Below are 18,379 nucleotides of genomic sequence, written 5' to 3'. Positions count from 1 at the left end.
ATACTACACTCACACACACACCCCACATACCACTCACACCCCACATACCACACACACCACACTCACATACTCACACACCCCACATACCACACACACCCCACATACCACACACACACACCACATACCACACTCACACACCCCACATACCACACCATACCCCTCACATACCACACTCACACCCATACCCCACACACACCCCACATACCACACACACACACCACATACCACACTCAAACACACCCCACATACCACTCACACACCCCACATACCACACTCACACCCCACATACCACACACCCCACATACCACACACCCCACATACCACACACACCACATACCACACACACCCCACATACCACACACACCCCCCACATAGCACTCACTCATACACCCACATACCACTCACACACCCCACATACCACACCATACCCCTCACATACCCCACTCACACCCATACCCCACACACACCCCACATACCACACACACACCACATACCACACTCACACACACCCCACATACCACTCACACACCCCACATACCACACTCACACACATACCCCACACACCACACACCCCACATACCACACACCCCACATACCACACACACCACATACCACGCCCGGCCTCCACTTGCATTTCCTTGGCCATGCAGAGACATGGTTGTACCTATCCCTAAAGGGCTGTGTGGTGCTCCACATTACAGGGTGGGGCAGGTGAGCTGGACACAAAACACGGGCAGCTCGTGAGCTAGATGAGCCCACACCCAGTCAGGCAGCACTGTCCTTGGTCCCTGCACTGCACTCCTCTCTAGGAGTTGTGCCTCACCTACTGGCCCTACCAGCCTGCCAGGTGGCCATGTCTCTGCTGCACCAGGAGAAGCTTTCAAGCTCCATCACCGGCTGGCAGCAGCCACACATGGCAGAGCCTAGAGTCTCACCTCAGCCTGCAGAGGTGTCACCAAATGTCCTAGGTCTGGGGAAAGGTCACTTCCCCTTCCCACCCGTGCCCACTCCCCAGAGAAAATAGCGAACTGGAAGGTCTGCATCTCACAACGAGGGGCCCTCCATGGGACAGACAGCTGAGTACAGGCACCTGCTCCCACCCTCGGTCCCCTGTGGATTGAGGCAGCTGAGCTTCAGGGGGAGCTGCATCCATCCATCCCCAGGATGCAGAAGAGGTGGGTGTGCCCCTGGGGCAGGAGAGGCTTGTGGAGAAGGCTGTGAGGATGGCACTCACTGTTACTGGTTTTGCAGGAACTCTATGCCCTCGAGAGAAGCAGAGCAAGAGGAGGAAGGCAGGTGCACACTTAGGGTGCTGCCCTCCATAGACCTGTTCTCCCAGAGGAAGGCCCAGCCTCCCACCCTCTCAGGCCTGGCCTCAGTGCTTTATGGGCTACATAAGCATATATAGGTCAGTACTCAGGAATCAAGTCCTGGGTTTTCTAAGACATCCAGAGGGCACCTCCAGGATCCCAGCTCCTGGCTTAGAGAGGGCATCCTCCAATTACGTGGAGATTGAATGTGTGGATGGATAGATAAATGGATGGATAGATGGGTGCATGGATGGATGAATAGGAGTTGGGTGGTTGGACAGATGAGATGGATGGGTGGGCTGGATGGGTGGGTGGGTGAGTGAGTGGATAGATATATGGATAGTAGATGGACAAACGGATTAGTGAATGGGGGGCTTTGCATGCACTCTCATAATTGCCCACCATAAGGAAGCCACAGAAGACATAGCCCGGGACTTCACCAGGACCATTTTGGTGGCTGGTGGAGCTGGCATCTGACTGGGGTTTGCAATGACCGTAGGGTGGTGACAAGTAGTGAGTAGGAGCCCCACATCAGGAAAGACACAGCACGAGGCACCTCCTCCCTGTTATATTATTAATTCCAAACAAGATGGCTTAGACAGTAGGTCCTTTTCTATTACCCTCCACACCCAAGCCACAGTGGAGTGGGTTCAGCTAGAATGCGCACCAGCCGCCAATGCTCAAGCCAGCCAGCCCCTCTAGTGACCCTGCCTTTCTCATCATGGCCCCTGCTCTCACCCTGCACGGGGCTCCAGTTCTAACAGCCAGCGCTTAAGCTTTCTGTAAACATCAACAGCCCCAGCACCTCCTGCCACCTGGATTCCATCTTTGTCTCCACCAGCAGATGTGCATTTCCTCCAGGCCCACCCTGCCATGCCCGGAGCCCTGTGCCCCCGGCCCTGCGGCAGCCTAAGGCCTGAGCTCCAGCTTGCAGAGCGGCTGCAGGCACAGGAAGTCCCCGCTCTCCAGGCTTACCGCAATGGTTCTGTGTGTAACGTACTAGGGCTTCCAGGTTCACTCTGCTGCACACTGCAGAAGGGGCCAGGGAGAGAGGGCACCTCACACCAGCTGCTGCTTTTTGGAGACCAGCTGAGCAGTTTGTATCAAAAGTATTGTAAATGCACATACTTTTCATCCCAGTGTATCCAGTTTTCAGAATTTGCCCTGGAGAGACTGTCATGGGTTTGCATAAAAATATACTAGAAGGCAGTGGTGTCAGCTATCTCTTTAAGAGTAGAACAGGAGCAATTTAAACGGCATAGCCAGAGGACGGAAAACTTTAAAATATGACTTCCGAAAGTGAAAAGTGCAATCTCAAATCGTCTGCAATTAAGTTTTCGACATACGTATATATTGCACGAGTGTGTGCTCGAGCAAAGGCATTTGAGAAAAAAACGAAAAAGAGGCTCAGAGAATGTCAGCAGCTGTTCGCAGGAACTGAAAATGCAAGAGGCTTTTGTTTCTTGTGGCTGCTGTCTGTTTTCCAGGCATCATATAAGGGGCTCACATTACCTTTACATCCAGAAAAACGACTATTTTAAGAAATCAGCAGGATCTGTTCTAGGCTCCACATCACAACTTATTTCTAGTGCGGGAAGTAAAAAAGTTCCTTTTTAAAGTTTCCTTTCTTGTTAAAGTGCGCTAATAACCCTGTGAAGCCCTATCCTCTGTAGCTGTGAGACACGCCATGCTTACAGGCACGTAGTACATTCTGTGTCCTTGTACTTTAACCAAGATATCTGAGCTGGACGTGCTCACAGCCATGTCCCAGCTCTCCATGGCTTTTACCTGTTTAGAAAAGTTTTAAGTTGTTAGTCAATTGGGTTTTAGTTTAGATGGTGAGGTCTGGCTCCAGCCAACGGAGATCAGACACAGCAGTAAGGACGACCCCAAGTGTGTAAGGGATAAATTTGTGTGTTTTCCTTTGTTCTTTGTATTCTCGTGGCAAGATGGCTGGCGAGGGTCCCCTTCCTGCAGTCCAGGACGTAGACATTGCGTTGCTGAGAGATCCTCTGTCTCCGTGCTGATTGTTCTTTGCAGCACCGAGCACCTATTTCCAGCAGGCTCTCAAGTAGCTGGGATTACAGGCGTGCACCACCACACTCAGCTAATTTTGTATTTTTAGTAGAGACGGGGTTTCACCATGTTGGTCAGGCTGGTCTCAAACTCCTGACCTCAGGTGATCTGCCTGCCTTGGCCTCCCAAAGTGCTGGGATTCCAGGTGTGAGCCACTGTGCCCTGCCCCACGTCTCTCTTGACCCCAGTGCCCTCCATCCAGCCACAGCTAACGCTTGCCCCGTTCCACAGCCTCAGCCTCCCCACCCCTCAGCTCACTGTTCACCTCTCCAGGAGCAACCTGCTTGCAGCTGCTCTGAACCACTGCCTCCTTTTTCGTGGTTTTCCCTGTTCAGATGCCACAGGGGGCTGGAGACTCTCACTGCCCAGGAAGAGCCCAGGGTGAGCAGTGCCCAGAGCTTGGCCCATCCATCAGCATTTCTGCACTGGAACTTTGCATCTTGAGTGGTCAGGGGCAAGCGTGGAAGAAATGGGAGTGGGGGGGCTTCATCTTTTCATTTATTTCCTGCACAGTCCCCAAGGCCTGGGACGATGCTGGGTCCCGGGTATGGTTGCAGTGAGTCTTGGCTGAAAACAGCGTGGTTAATTTCAGCGGTGGTCCTGGCAAGGTCATAGAATGGTCTTGCTGCTGACTCCACCTTCTTGGGAATCTCCTCAGCCCCAGACCCATCTCCTCAGCCTCACTTCTGTCCTGAGACCCAAATGTCCTTCAATAGGTTTTCTTTGTTTGCAGCAGTTGGAGTTAGTTTCTGATGACTGTAGGCAGCCCCCAGCAGATCCCCAGGAGTGAGAACCCCGTGGACCCTGCACCTGGACACAGGCATACCCGAAAAATCCGAGCTGAACGATTGAAGGCAGGAAAGGTGGGCAGAGGCCATTGAGGGACTGCCTCCCTCAGTGAGTGAGATAACTCTGTGACCTGCCCAAAGTCCCCCACTGGGGAGAAGCAGGGTCCCAGGTGAGCTTAGGGCCAGGGCCTGTGCAGCAGCTGCTCACATGGAGAGCACCCACTGCCCGAGCGCCTGCAAGAGCCTGCTCAGCATCCGCTTCTACCCGAGGCAAGAGGAGATTCCTGCCACGGTGCCCTGGGGCTAATGCCTGCATTTTGATCACACTTCAGGGTCTTTTCAGCATCACATCCTCTCTCTAATGTGTGCTGAGTGGCAGGGCTCAGGTGGGGGCCCGTGGGAAGGCCACGCTGGGCACAACACCGTTCCTATCGATAGTGGCTAGAGGGGTATCGATCCCACTCACAAGCACGCAGAAGCCCACTCGGGCGAGTCACACGCGGTCTTCAATACCCCTTCCCTCTAATGAGCAGAGGCTTTGCCCACTTGAAGATGGAGATGGGGCTCTGCTGCGTGGATGCTCGTGCAGATCCAGCCTCACAGCTTCACAGGTCCCTTCAACACCCTCCTTCTTAAAGAGCAACACAGCAGGCTGCTGCGCTTGGTGCAGACTCTGAATTACTGTCCTTCAGAAATGTTAGGAAAGGATCCTTCCAAAACTCCTGGGCCTTGCTAGAGACCTGGAAAATAGAGGTGAGTTGTCCCTCCCAGCCCTGGGTCCTTCCCCTCACTCTTTCTCTCTCTGAGCCACAGACACGAAGCAGGGCTCAGGACCTAGGACAGCACCGAACTGGGGGCCTGCTCCTCGGGGTGCGATCCCATGGAGGCTCCACCCCTCTGGGCTTCAGTTTCCCCATCGCAAGGACCCAGGTAGGGACTTGGGACCTCCGAGGTCCCGTTCAGCCCCTGGTCCTGCAAGTCTGTCTTTCTCCCTTTGAGAAATGGACATGCCCTTTCCTGGGTGAGAGGCGACTCAGAAAACAGCAGCGATAATTAATATTGATGCAGCTTCAAATGTTAAAAGTTAGAATTAAATTAAAAAAAAGGGAAAGGGTCACATGTAACCAATTAAACCACGACTTCTCCATGGCCTGCCTCCCACTTTAGGGGCAGAACGGTCCTGGGGTGGCTCCACCAATTAATCTCCTCACCTTCCTCTACCGGGAAGCTAGCGCTCACTGCAAATTGAAGGAAAGGAGAAATTGGCCGGCCGAAGACACAGAGACCATCTCCCGTTGTGCAAATGCTAGGGAGGGGAAGCGCCAATCAATTTGCAGGCCGAAGACTGCAGACAGCCCTGGGAGGACAGGCGGGCACCCGCACCCCAGCTCGGGTGTGAGCATTAATGAAGGCGGCCGGGAAGATGAACACGCACCAGCATTTGAAATGAAGCTCAGCGGGTTGCGGGAGTTCAGGAGCAGCTTCAACGTGCAGAGATTGCAGGGTCGCGGACTAATTACCTTGCAAGGATGGGGCTCAGTGGTTGTGTCTATGCAGCTCCAAACATCCAGGTGGAAAGTGAGGGGGTCTGCCCGCTGGGACCCACAGATCTCACAGGGCGGGTGATGGCCCAGACCCCGTCTGCTACACACAATGCTGTAGCAGCAAGCCCTGCCCTTGACATGCATTTTTCTGGGTCCCGGCTTCAGAAATCGGTGCGTTTGTGGGGGACTCCAAGCCTCCCAAGGGATCTTGGATCGTCCTGTCCTGGAGGGCTGAGAAGCCAGGCACAAAGCTCCTTCCCTCGTTCATCTGGAAGTCATCCTGCGGTCTCCCCCCACAGAGCGCGGGGGTTGGTGCTGCCTCCTGAGGGTGCCTCGCCCCTCTTCCTGGTGTTTGCCCTCTGTTCCGCCATTGTGTGCTGCCTGGGCCTGTGCTGTCCTCTGCACGGAGGGGCTCACTCCCGTGACAGCGCTGTGAGGAAGGCTCTAGTCTCATGTCCACATTAGAGGTGGGGAGACTGAGGTTCAGAGAAGGCAGGACAACCAGCTGGTCATTGGCAGAGGCAGGCTCCTACCGTGGGAGTTTCCTGTACCCCTAATCACTGTGCAGTACAACCACGCCCTGGGAACTCAGCAGGGGCTGATGGTAGTGGCTGCAGGTGGGCAGGTGGCACACAGGAGCCCTTGGTTCTGAAGATGGAGCGGGTGCCTGCTGGGAGCTGGAGGGCCCAGGAAGGAGGGTGTTCCAGGTCGAGGGAACAGTGTGGGGCTCAGAGTGAGAGAAGTGATGATGGGTTTCTCTCAGCCCCACAGAGTTTGGGTGACACATGGGGCAGGTGACGTGGGAGATTCGGCCCCAAATAAAGGATGGGGGCCAGATCAGGAAGGGCTCCATATCCTTCCTAAGAGGCAGGACCTTCTCTGGGACCTGAGGTGCCCTGGGTAACTCGAGGCATGTGTAGGGTCCTGGTTGGGTGTGCACTTCAGGAGGCTTTTCCTGGCAGCTCCTCTGTGGAGGCGGCAGGAGAAGCCAGGGCTGGAGAGGCTGCCCCGTGTGATGGACTCAGAAGGGATTTAAGTGACCATGTTATAAGGACTCAGGAGCTGTCATGGGGCCTGGGGTGGGTGTCATCACCTCCCCATCACAGATAAGAACCCTGGTGCTTATGGTGTCTGTATCAGTCAGCAACTCATGTGTAACAAACATCCCCAAGTCTAATTCTCAAAATCAGAATCGCTCATCTCTCTGCACCCCAGGTCTGCTTGGCTGGTCTGGGCCAGGCTACTCTGGTCCTGGCTGGGCTCTTTCAGGCAGGGTCAGAGGGTGGTCAGCCTGCATCTTCTCCTGTTCCTCTGCTCCCGTCCTCCTGCAGGGGAGACCCAGCTACCCTCACAGCAGCCAGGCAGGACTCAGACAGGGAGAAGAGAGTGCCAGGCTCCTTGAGGCCAGGCTGAGAACAGGCCGTGTCATTTTTGCTGAATTCTTTTGTCTAAAGCACATCACAAGGTCCACTCATATTCAAAAGGGAGGAGCTGCCAAGTCACATTGCAAGGTGTGTGCGTGTATGCACGTGTGTGCACGTGTGTGCATGTGTGTGCATGTATGCAAGGTGTGTGTATGCACATGTGTGCGTGTATGCATGTGTGTATGCATGTGTGTATGCACGTGTGTATGCACGTGTGTGCGTGTGCACATGTGTGTGTGCACGTGTGTGTGCATGCGCGTGTGCGCGTGTATGTGTGTACGTGTGTGAGCATGTATGTGCATGTGTGCGCGCATGCATGTGTGTGCATGTATGCGCGTGTGTGCATGTATGCACATGTGTGCGTGCATGCATGTGCATGTAATATTTCGGCCATTTTTGGCAAACTGTCTCCCCTGGCTCTTGCTGTCCCCTGCAGATGTGATGGAGGCAGGAACCCCTGGACACGTCAGGCTGGTCAGGGGTAGCTCCTGAAGGCAGTGGCATCGGGACCCCTCCAATCTGTCAGCATGGGTGTGTTTTACAAAGTTCATTTATTTTTTTGGCTGAAATTCAAGGCTCGTTAAACTTTTTTTTTTAACCCAGCGTGGCAGAAAGCAGGCTGCGCCACATCTCAGATGAGTGTCGGAGCCAGCCAGTTGCAAATTCATAATTAAAGGAATTTGACAAGAATCAAAGAAGACTGGTTTCCACCGGAGCTTTGGGGAGTTAATTACCGGTTCGTACCCTTCGTAATGGGTGTGTGTCAGACATCTGAAGTGGGGAGGGCTGGGAATTTGCCGGGAAAGTGCAGCCAAAATGTGTGTGCCATAGTGATTGTGTGATTTGTGGGTCCACCTGCAAGAAGACATCTTAGAGATGAGGGACAGAGCTTTGTGCCTGGATTCTCATGTTAACAGAAGCATCGATTACCAGGAGGTCCCATCACATTGCCCTGGAGAGAAGGGCTCAGACAGTGGCCTCCTCCTGCCCCACTCCACTAGGTCCCCAGCGGGACCTTGGGGCGAGCAGGGTGTTGAAGGAGCTTAAGCGTGGAATAAAGGTGACTTTGGGGTCTGGGTATGCACAAAAAGACCTTTCTGCTTTTTGGGTCTCTCTGGCCCAGAGACCAGGTAGAACAAACCACTGGGCCCCTCTGCTCCCAGTATCTTCCTTCAAAATGGCTCTCCCTGCTCTTAGAGGGAAGCCATGCCTGAGGATGTGTTACTGGAGGGTGCCGGGCACCTCCTGGCCTTTCTGGGCCACAAGTGCTCCTGCCCTCCTGCCCTCTTGCACCCATGCCCCCCCTGCCCCCCTGCCCTCTCTTTTGGGCTTTCTCCACACTGGCTCTGCCTCTTGGCACACACTGGAAGGCTCATTCGCATCCCCCCACCCTTCTCCCATCCCAAGACCAGCAGGGCATCAGTCCTGGCCTGCTCTCCTCTGTGCTCATAGCCCAGGGCATCAGGCGCCTGCTGTGCCTTCAGCCTGGGCTGCAGAGCAAGCTTTTGAGGAGCAGCCCCACACCTGGGCTGCAGAGCAAGCTTTTGAGGAGCAGCCCCTCACCTGGGCTGCAGAGCAAGCTTTTGAGGAGCAGCCCCTCACCTGGGCTGCAGAGCAAGCTTTTGAGGAGCAGCCCCTCACCTGGGCAGCAGAGCCTTGACTGATCCGCTGACGCAGAACCACCCACCAAACCCAGGCCGGTCGGCCGTGCTGCAGGTAACCAGTTGGCCCTGGGGCATGAGAAACACATCTAGGCAGAAGCATCTGGGTTCTGGAGCCATTTGTCATGCAGCTAAGGCCGACAGATACGCCTGGTCATGATCTATTCACCCTTTAGGTCTCGCCTGGCCCTTGTCCTACTGTATTGTCAGCACTTTTCTCTGTCTGTGTCCCCAGCTCGCCTGTGAGAGTGACGGCAGCCTCCAGCTTCACCCTGCACTTGTGCTCGGTAGCGCCCGGCAGTGCTGGTGGCTTCATGAATGCACAAAGCCAGTGGGTGCACCAGGGCCCTGGGTGGGAGGAACCCAGCTTTGGAGTCATCTTGGGTCTGACATCCACCCTGCCCTTTGCTATGTGACCATGGACAAGTCACTTATCCCACCTGAACCGCAAGTGTCTCGTGTGAACGTGGGGGTAACCACCCCAGGTTTTGAGGTGAGGTGCTGCGTGCGAAAGGCCGGGCTTGGCGCCGGCACACAGCAGGTTCCCGACACACCACACTCTCCCTCTCTTTGCAATTCCACTCTGCGTGAGGCCGGCCCCGCCCATTTGCCCTGTGAACGCACAGCTGTCCACGTTTCTCTGAGTCTCACTGACCTCATCTGCCAAGTGCGGGAGTGGTGGTGACAGCCAGGTGTGGTGCTGAACGTGAAGTGGGGTCTCACCGCAAGGGAGCCCTGGCCCGGGGGTCACAGGTCTCCAGCCACCTACCCTCTGCTGGGCCTTGGTCTTCTGGCTTCACTCCTGTCCTTCCCACCCCCCATCTCGGCTCCCCCAACCCCCATGCCTCTGACAGGAGCAATAGAAGCCGTGGGCTGTCCCGTCTTAGACGGTTCTGTCTGCAGCCACCCCCTCAGCCCTCACCTGGGCTGTCCTGACCCCCTCTTGTGAGGACCAGAGTCTGCCAACATTCTGGGGCGCATGCACTTATTCCAATCTTCAGAAGGCGTTTTAGTCACCCCTTCCTCACCAGGTGCATGTGGAGGTGAGGAAGACCAGAGCTCGTGGAAGGGGACGCCAAGCTGCTAGGACCCTGTCGACAGGGTGGCTGACACAGCCCAGCCTCACAGGGAAAGGGGCCAACCAACCCCAGCCCCTCTCTCCGGGGCCTCTGCTTTCTCTGGCTTGGTCCTGTGTCCTGCTGCCGCCTTTGGCCAGAGCTCCCCCTGCGTGATGTCCCCTTGTCTGGGCCACGAGAAAGGAAGCACTGACCCCCTAGTTCCAGCCAGGCCATGTTACTCACCTCTCTGCGCTTCAGGTTATTCATCCGTAACAGGAGACCCGCAGACCCTTCCTCAAAGTGGTGCTGAGAGACCGATGAGTTCATCAAGGAAGGTACTGGGCACAGAGTCGGCGCAGAGCAGGTGTGGTGCATTTGCTGTGATTTTCCCGAGGACGTGCATCTTCCTTGTATTTCCTGCAAATGGAGGTCTGCACTCTCTGCACCTGGGGCCTGCCAGCCCTAGGTACCCAGGTGTTGGAAATAGATGCTCACTTAATCAACTTTAAAAAGAAACATTTCTACTTCTCACAGAGGCTGAGGGAGGAGAACTGCTTGAACCTGGGAGGCAGAGGTCGCAGTAAGCTGAGATTTCGCCATTGCACTCCAGCCTGGGCAACAAGAGCAAAATTCCATCTCAGAGAGAGAGAGCGAGAGAGAGACCTGGACATGGGAACAGGAAGGTGTTCAGGAAGACCAAGGATGCCAGCCCAGGGATGGACTTGACCCCTAGGGCAACGAGGAGCCTGGATTTTGGGAGACACAATGAGTGTCCGGGGTTCGGTGTAGAGGAAGGAATCCAAGGGAGGCAGGAAAATGGGTCAATTCAGGAGCAAGAGGCCATTTCTTGTCCATACACAGGAAAGGAAGGGCCCAAAGTGACTCGCTGGGTGCCCCATGTGGTGTCTTCTGATTCCATAGCAACAATAATCTCATGAGGTCAGTCATCACACGGGCTCAGCTCCCAGCCAGGGTCTCGACCCTGCATGCATTACTCATCACCCTCCCAGCCAGCCCACGAGTAAGGCATAGCAAATGACCACCGGTCTATCAGTTCCCAGTTCGGTAGCTCAGAAATCCAGCAAGGCGTAGCCAGGTTCCCTGCCAGGGAGTCTACCAAGACTGAAATCCAAGTGCCCGCCTGGCAGAGTCCTGTCTGGATGCTCTGGAGAGAAATGTGCTTCTGAGCTCGCTCAGGTCCTTACAGTTGTCGGACTGAGCTCCCTGTTCCTGGGCAGCTGTTGGCTGGGGCCCCTGTGCCCCTGGAGGCAGTCACATTCCTCACCATGTGGCCTTTTCCAGCTTCACACTCTCAACAATGCATTGAATCTCATGCTTCCAATCCATCCCTCTGACCTCCTCTTCCTCCTTCCACTGGGCACATACCCTGGTTTTTAAAGACATCACCTGAGTAAACCAGGCCCACCCAGGTAATCTCCCTACCATGAGGTCACCTGTGCATAAGCAGGACATATGCCCAAGAACAACATCTCATCTTCATCCATTCCAGGGATTAGCACAGAACATCCTCAGGGAGATGTATTGGGTTGACCAGTTCCCCTCAAAATCCACTCCCTCCCCAGAACTCCAGAATGTGATCCTATTTGGAAACAGATCATTGTTGATGTCATTAGTTAAAATGAGGTCACACCAGAGTAGACAGGTCCTTCATTCAGTGTGGCTGATGTCCTTACAAAGAAGAGACACAGGCGGAAGGCCACGTGGCGACCAAGGCCAAGGTTAGAGCAATGTGTATCCACGAGCCATGAAGTGCCACGCGCTGCCCACAGCCCCAGAGACTAAGGGACAGGGAACAGCTTCTCCCCTAGAGCCTGTGGGGAGAAGAATCAAGTCCCCTTCATTGCTGGCTTCTAGCCTCCAAAACAATAAAAGGATAAATTCCAGTTGTTTTTAGCCACACTGTTTGGAGTATTTTGCAATGACAGCCAGAAGAAGGTACCACAAGGTCCATGTTTAGAAATTCTGCCCACCACACGCAGGGACTCATCTCCTGTCCATTTTGCAGATCAGAAGGCTGAGGCTCAGCACGGTGAAGAGCTTGCCTTCGGTGAGAGGTGTGCAGGCAGCAGGAGCAAGGCTGGGTCTGGCACTCACGCACTGGATCCCTGCTCCTTCTATGCCCCACAGAGGAGAGGCGTTTGCATGGCCCCATTCAGGACAGAGTGGAGAGGGTCAAACTCCCAAAGCTCATGCTCAGAGAGGACTCCTCAGAGCCCCCCTGCCACTCTCTGCCAAGACCCAGATGACAAGCTGGGCTGCAGAATCATCTACCACTGCAGACAGAGCAATGGACAGTCAGAGCTGAGACTGATAAATAACACCGTTTCTCATCCACACCATGACACTTGGGCGGGGGGGTGACGGCTAACTGTGCCACAGTAACTTGCATCATGGGACTGTCCCAGGCAACCAGGACACAGAGTCCCCTCCATCAGAGGCACCAGGTGGCCGAGAGCTGAGCGCACAGCAGCCACCAGGGTCTCCTTCCCACGAGGCCCACGGCCGCCCGCCTGAAGTTCCAGCTTCACTTCTCTTCAGGACTCCATCACTGGCTCCCAAACTGTGTCCTGCAGGCCGCCTGCTCTAATTGCAGGCAGAGATTACTCCCACAGTTTCAGGTCCAACAGCTAGGCTAAGTGGCCGTCCCCAAAACCCATTTCCTGCCTGGCTGGGTACGGAATGTTCTTTCCCTCGAAGTAAAATAAACAGGTCTGAACTCATTGGACTTTTCTATTTGCCGTCCACTAAAGCCTTCTAGCTCCTGGGTTTTTATACAACTAAGATTTATAGTATCTATTCTCACCAGTGCAGAGTCCCCAGATAATGTTAATAGATGGCTAGTGTTGCCAATAAATCCCTCTGGCGGCGGGGAGAAATATCTATTTCAGATGAGTTCTCCAGAGCTAATCCGCATTCCGAGCGGTGGAGGGCACTTAGGCTGCAACAGCTCCACTCAACAGGCCAGGGCACTTCTGTGGAATCCGGGCCTCTGCAGCCCACCTCCGCATCCTGGCACCCACAGAGACACCAGGGCCAGAGCTTGGGGGTCTCGGGGCCTCCATTCACCTTTGCAAAATGCTTCTGAGATGGGTCGACCAGAAGGCCACTCCCGGTCTCACGGAATGGAGCCCAGAGGAGGTATTCAATACTCATGGGTTGGTGGGGAATTGATCAGTCCAAATATGGCACCCTCCCTCCAGGGCAGCTCCCTGTCCCCACTAAGGTCCCCACCAGCCTCAAGGTCACCCAGGTGAGCAATCTCAGAACAGAGCGAGCCATACCCTTCCTGATGCCTGAATCCAGGCATCGGGTCTCTCTGCTTCCAGCCCCTCCCTCCCAGCCTTGCCCCTCTCCTGGGGCTGAGGAGGGGAAGCTCTACTGGGTCCTCATCCCATAGCCTAGTCACCCATCCTGAAAACTAAGCTTTCCGTGCAGAATCCTGCCAGGACTCTGCATTTTCCCTCCAAAGCAAGAGGTACTTGAGGGACCCCCCCCCTCACAGCAGTCAAAATATTCACAGTATTCAATGAGCCCCTCATCGTAAGGGCACAAGCCACCTTCCCTAGGCCCGGCCAGGCCTTGGAATGCCCAGGACCCCCCAGCTCAGGCCCTAGCTCCCCCAACCCTCTGCAGCAGACCTTCTCTGCAGTGCTGCCCCTGCAGAAGTCACCCCAGCTTCCTGAGACCCAGTACAGATGCCGTCTTCTCCAGGAAATTCCCCTAGAGACCCACTTCTTTGAAGGCCAACCGTGCACCATGCACTGTCCCCATGTGGGGAAGACAGCAGTGGACAAAACCCTGACATGCACTCAGAAAGCTAGAAGGGAGGATTCCCCATGTCCCAAACACAAAGCAATGTTAAACGATGGCTAATCACCCCGGTGTGGTCACTGCACGTTGTGTGTATGGAAACATCACTCTGTACCCCACAGATATGTACAATTATAAAACACCCTGTTCCGGGCCAGGCACAGTGGCTCACACCTGTAATCCCAGCACTTTGGGAGGCTGAGGTGGGCAGATCACCTGAGGTCAGGAGTTCAAGACTAGCCTGGCCAACATGGTGAAACCCCATCTCTACTAAAAAAGCAAAAATTAACCAGGTGTGGTAGCAAGTGCCTGTAGTCCCAACTACTCAGGAGAATCACTTGAACCCAGAGGCAGAGGTTGCAGTGAGCTGAGATCTTGCCACTGTACCTCAGCCTGGGTGACAGAGCGAGACTCTGTCTCAAAAAAAAAAAAAAAAAATCCTGTTCCTCCTCCTGGAGAATCGTGCAACTTGGCCAGTGTCCTTCCCATCCCAGGGGGCTGTGTAGACCTTGGCCAGGCTGTCAGAACCTGGGTCATCCCCGGGCGTGTGGAAGCCTCTGTGCTGGGCACCTCTGCTTGTGCAGGTGAGTCCTGGCGAGGTGGTGGGCAGAGAAGTAGCCAGCCTTCATCTTTCATTTGAGGATAAAATAGGGTGTGTCAAAATCATTTGCCAAATATGACCTCAAGGACAGAGAAATGGAAACCCACGTGGTCCCCGTGAAAGCTCATGTGTGCTGGGTGTGGCTCTGGGGGCCTGGGCATTCACGCTTATTCTCAGGCAATTCTCACAGCAACCCCAGACGATGGGTCCAGCAAGGACCGCGCTTCACAGGTGCAGCCGTCGGGGCTAAGGAGAGAGTGGGTCTCCCCAGCAAGGCAGCATGGCTGGACTCAGGGCTAGAACTAGCTGTTCTGGGTGAGTAGAAGGGATCCTCTGGTTTTGGGACAGGTTAGCCCGAGGCTGGTGTGGTTGGCAGTGCCCACCTCTCTTCACACACCAGAATCAAGATTCGTGGCGAGGAAGCCTGGATCCGCTTCCTGGCTCCACCAGTGTCCGAATCTGTAACTTTGGGAGAGCTATTACTTTCCCTGGACCTTAGCTTTCTCATCTGAAATTGGGGTAATAACAGTACCCTCTGCGTGGCTTTTATGAGAAGCCAGAGGGAGAGGCGACTGCTGTGCTCGCCAGATCTTCACCTTGGCACCAACACTCACAACAGGGAGCCACTGCCGGTAAACTTTTCTGCACTTTATGAACTTATCTGTAAGGGGAACATCTTACTCCTGTAATTGGGACATAACTTCTTCAAGATAATAGCTTTCGGGTCAAGTCTGGAGATGAAGATAGGGACAGCTTTGCTGTCGTTAATTGTGGGAACAAATGGAGCAAAGCAACGGCTTTTGCTTCCCCGAGTTCTGTGTGTTAAAAATTTCTCTCCTGCATCATTTCAACGTACAATTGACATACTCGTTGCACTTGTCGGGGATTTTGTGGCTCACCTTCCAGCTGATGTGCTCAAGCACCCTGGGGGCCCGGATGGGTCTGGCCAGAGGTCCCCAGGTCAGACAACTTCCGGGCGACTGCCCGGCTGACAGCCACCGTCTTTGGAATTTGAGACCCCGGGGCTTCCGCGGACTCCACCCTTTGCAGCGCTTGGTTTGTGGTGGGGGTCACTGTGGAGACAGAGGCAGAGTCTGAGCCAACACCACCCACTCGCCACTTCCGGTGAGGCTTTGGTGAGGTCCTGAGCACGACGTGGAGACTGAACATACTCTGAGCACTTTGAACGGAGACCCTCCCCACCCTGCTTTGATCCTCAGCCAGGATCAGGGTGAGGGACTGTGTAGACCTTGGCCAGGCTATCAGAACCTGGGTCATCCCCGGGTGTGTGGAGGCCTCTGTGCTGGGCACCTCTGCTTGTGCAGGGTGGAGTCCCAGCGCCCCTGCTGACCAACCATGCATCCTTCACCAGGTCACCACACCTGCCTGAGCGAATGGCCCTCACTGTGGACCCCAGGATCATAGGGCATAGGCAGAGGTCCCAGGGGAGCAGAGGTTGCAGCCACACCAAGGGAGACACAGCCTCACCCTCCCGAGCTGCCCACCAGGAGCTCCCTGCTGCTCCCTGAGCCTGCAGACCTTGGCCCCTGCTAGAATCATTTCCTGTCCTGGCTGACATGACCACTGCAGGCACCCACCCCACGTCCCTGCTGTCTGCTCCAGCCACATGAACCCACATGGCCCTGCTGCCCTGGTCCTCACCAATGTGGTTTCACCTTGACCCATGCATGCGACTGATGAAAGCCTGCTTCTCCATCAACCCTGGACGCACAGCCACCATTCCCCTGGACCCCTTCCTAAACCCCGGCATCTGCTGGCAATGCCCCTCCTGCAGTCTTACAAATGGCATTCAGAGCACTTTATCGATTTCACATTTCTCTTCATCACAATGCCCCACCCCTCCCCTGCCAGCCTGCAGGAGCCGGAAGTTCTGGGCTCCTGCCCTCATACCTCCCAGCAGGTGTCCCGCACAGGGTCACAACTGCCCGTCAGCACAGCGAGCTCTGTGTGGAGGTGCCTGGGCCTCCCAGATGCAGGGCTGGGCTGGATGTCAGGCTCCAGGTTGGCTTGTAAGCAGCCCCAGGGACTACGGTCATTGTCCTTGGACTGCCTGATTCCCAGGGCCCAGCCCTTGATTCCTCTGCTGATCTGGGCCAGCTGTGGAGGCTCTGCCTCAGGCCTGAAGCTGAGAAGGTCACAGATCCCGCACAATACAGGGATCTTCCCCATAGGGAAGATGACGGCTCCTGCTCCTCAGATGACGGCTACACATGCTCGCAGAGCTGAGTGCATTCCTGTGGTCAGCGGGCATTTCTAGTGCCTGAGACAGGCCCTCTATCTATTACGAACCTGCAGCATCTGCGCATGGAGATGGACATTTCTCTCCCCTCCTCCTAAACCCATCACTTTCCCCCTAAACGCTGCCAAACCTGCTTTTCACCAGCCCAAGAGCGGAGCTGCAGAAACAGATGAGGCCCTGCCTGCACCAGGAGTGCTTCCTTCTAGGCTCATCCTTAACGTCCTGGCACGGAGGAAAAACAGTCAACAGGGTTGGGTGCAGGGCTCGGGGGCTCGGGTCCCTTCAGCTCTCGCATCAGTGCCTGGGTCATCATCACTAATAAAATCCCTTCACAGGATGACCTTCCAGAGCTGCCGCACCTAAACCAGGGAAAACATTTCAGTGATCCCACGGGTTTTCAGTGCCAGGACTTATACGAAGTTTTGATCAGATAAAAGAGGACCCCGGAGTGCCTGGTAGGCAGAATAGATACAACTAGCAACAGCAAGGCTGTAAGTGACTCCTCCTCCTACCAAATTAGAAAATAGAAATGGGAAGAAGGCAGGCAGAAAGACGGAGGAAAAGGAGGAGGAGGAGGGATGGGAGGGAAAGAAGGACAGAGGGAAAGAGAGAGAAAGAGAGGCTGAGCAAGCAAGCAAGCAAGAAAGAGAGAGGCAGAGAGACAGACAGACAGAGAGAGACAGAGAGTTAGCAGTGCTGGGCAGGAGTGCCTCCTTCTCCCCTGTGAGCCGGAGGCAGCCGCACTGCTCACCAGGTCTGCCCGGGTCTCCCCGGCCCCCACAGCCAGTGAACTCAGAACCAGGAGCCACACAGGATACAGTGTGGTTTGAAGGACTCGGCAAATTTCCCTCCCACCTAAACTCATGCCCCTTTGGTCTGTCCTGAGCAGACTCCTTCCACTGGGGATGTGTCTTCAAGGTCCTGGATCATTCGGAATCTCAGACGAGCCAATCTCAGACAATCTCCATCCATCTCAGCAGACTGTCCCTTCATCTGTCAGCTGCTCGCGGCCTGTCCATATTGAATGAAGAGCTCATTAATAGGCATTTGTTTATCACCTGTTCTTTCCTCACCATTCGCTGACCATTTCCTGGGAGCCAGGACCCCAGCCGGCACCGCGGACTCACAGAACAGCCATGCAGGGCTCAGCCTGGCGCGTGCTCTGGGTAGTGCAGGAGGTGAACGCCTCCTGCAAGGATGATGGCAACAGGTGTGGTCAGAGCCCAGGGCTGGCCTCAGGGGAGCAGGGGGCTCTGCAGGGAAGGGGCACAGTGCCTCCCACCTGCCTGCCAGCCTGAGGTGGGTGAGCCCTGGAGGACAGGAGGGAGGAGACGCAAAGCCAGCTGCCAGTTTGTCCATGGGCACAAGACCCTCATTCCCGCAAGGGACCCCTCAATGGAAGCAAAGGAGCCCCAGTTCTGCCCCACATCAAGTTGAGGCAGAATAAGGGAGGCCATTTCTGGGCTAGAACAGCAAGGCATAGCTGAGGACCCCTGAATGGACCCTTGGCCTCAGGAACCACCCCGTCCACAGCCTCACCATGCTCAGCCCGCTTTGCCCTCTGTCCACATGCCCTTCCTCTTCACCAGCCACCAGCTCAGAATCCAGGAAACCCTATCCCCAACCCCCAGGGTTCAGGACTCAAGAAGGGGCTCTCAGGGCTGAACCCCAGGCATTGGCAGGGCCGGCTCCCCCTGGTGGCTCCAGGGAAGGCCCCGTCTCCCACCTTCTCCAGCCCCTGGAGGAGCAGCCTTCTCTGGCTCCTGGTCACCTCCTCCCGTCTCCAAACCTGCCACGGCCCAGGAGCTTCCCACACGTCAGTGTCT

At 55.3% G+C, this 18,379-nt stretch overlaps 1 long non-coding RNA gene across 2 annotated transcripts; it reads right to left on the bottom strand.

The window, feature by feature from the left end:
• Positions 1-662: 662 nt before the first annotated feature.
• Positions 663-11,431, bottom strand: LOC118147678 (uncharacterized). Of its 2 annotated transcripts, none has more exons than XR_008475365.2 (3): positions 10,105-11,431; positions 5,386-5,480; positions 663-4,914 (listed from the first exon to the last, which is right to left on the bottom strand). It is a non-coding gene; the product is annotated as an uncharacterized LOC118147678 (long non-coding RNA). The 2 variants fall into 2 exon arrangements; XR_013524312.1 differs by having other exon boundaries at positions 663-5,480; positions 10,105-10,278; positions 10,357-11,431.
• Between the last annotated feature and the right edge of the window lie 6,948 nt (positions 11,432-18,379).

Source organism: Callithrix jacchus, chromosome 1 (assembly GCF_049354715.1).
Source record: "Callithrix jacchus isolate 240 chromosome 1, calJac240_pri, whole genome shotgun sequence".
In the NCBI taxonomy this organism is placed as follows: domain Eukaryota; kingdom Metazoa; phylum Chordata; class Mammalia; order Primates; family Cebidae; genus Callithrix; species Callithrix jacchus.
Note: the sequence above shows the minus strand (reverse complement) of the source record. Positions and strands in the feature narration are given on the sequence as shown.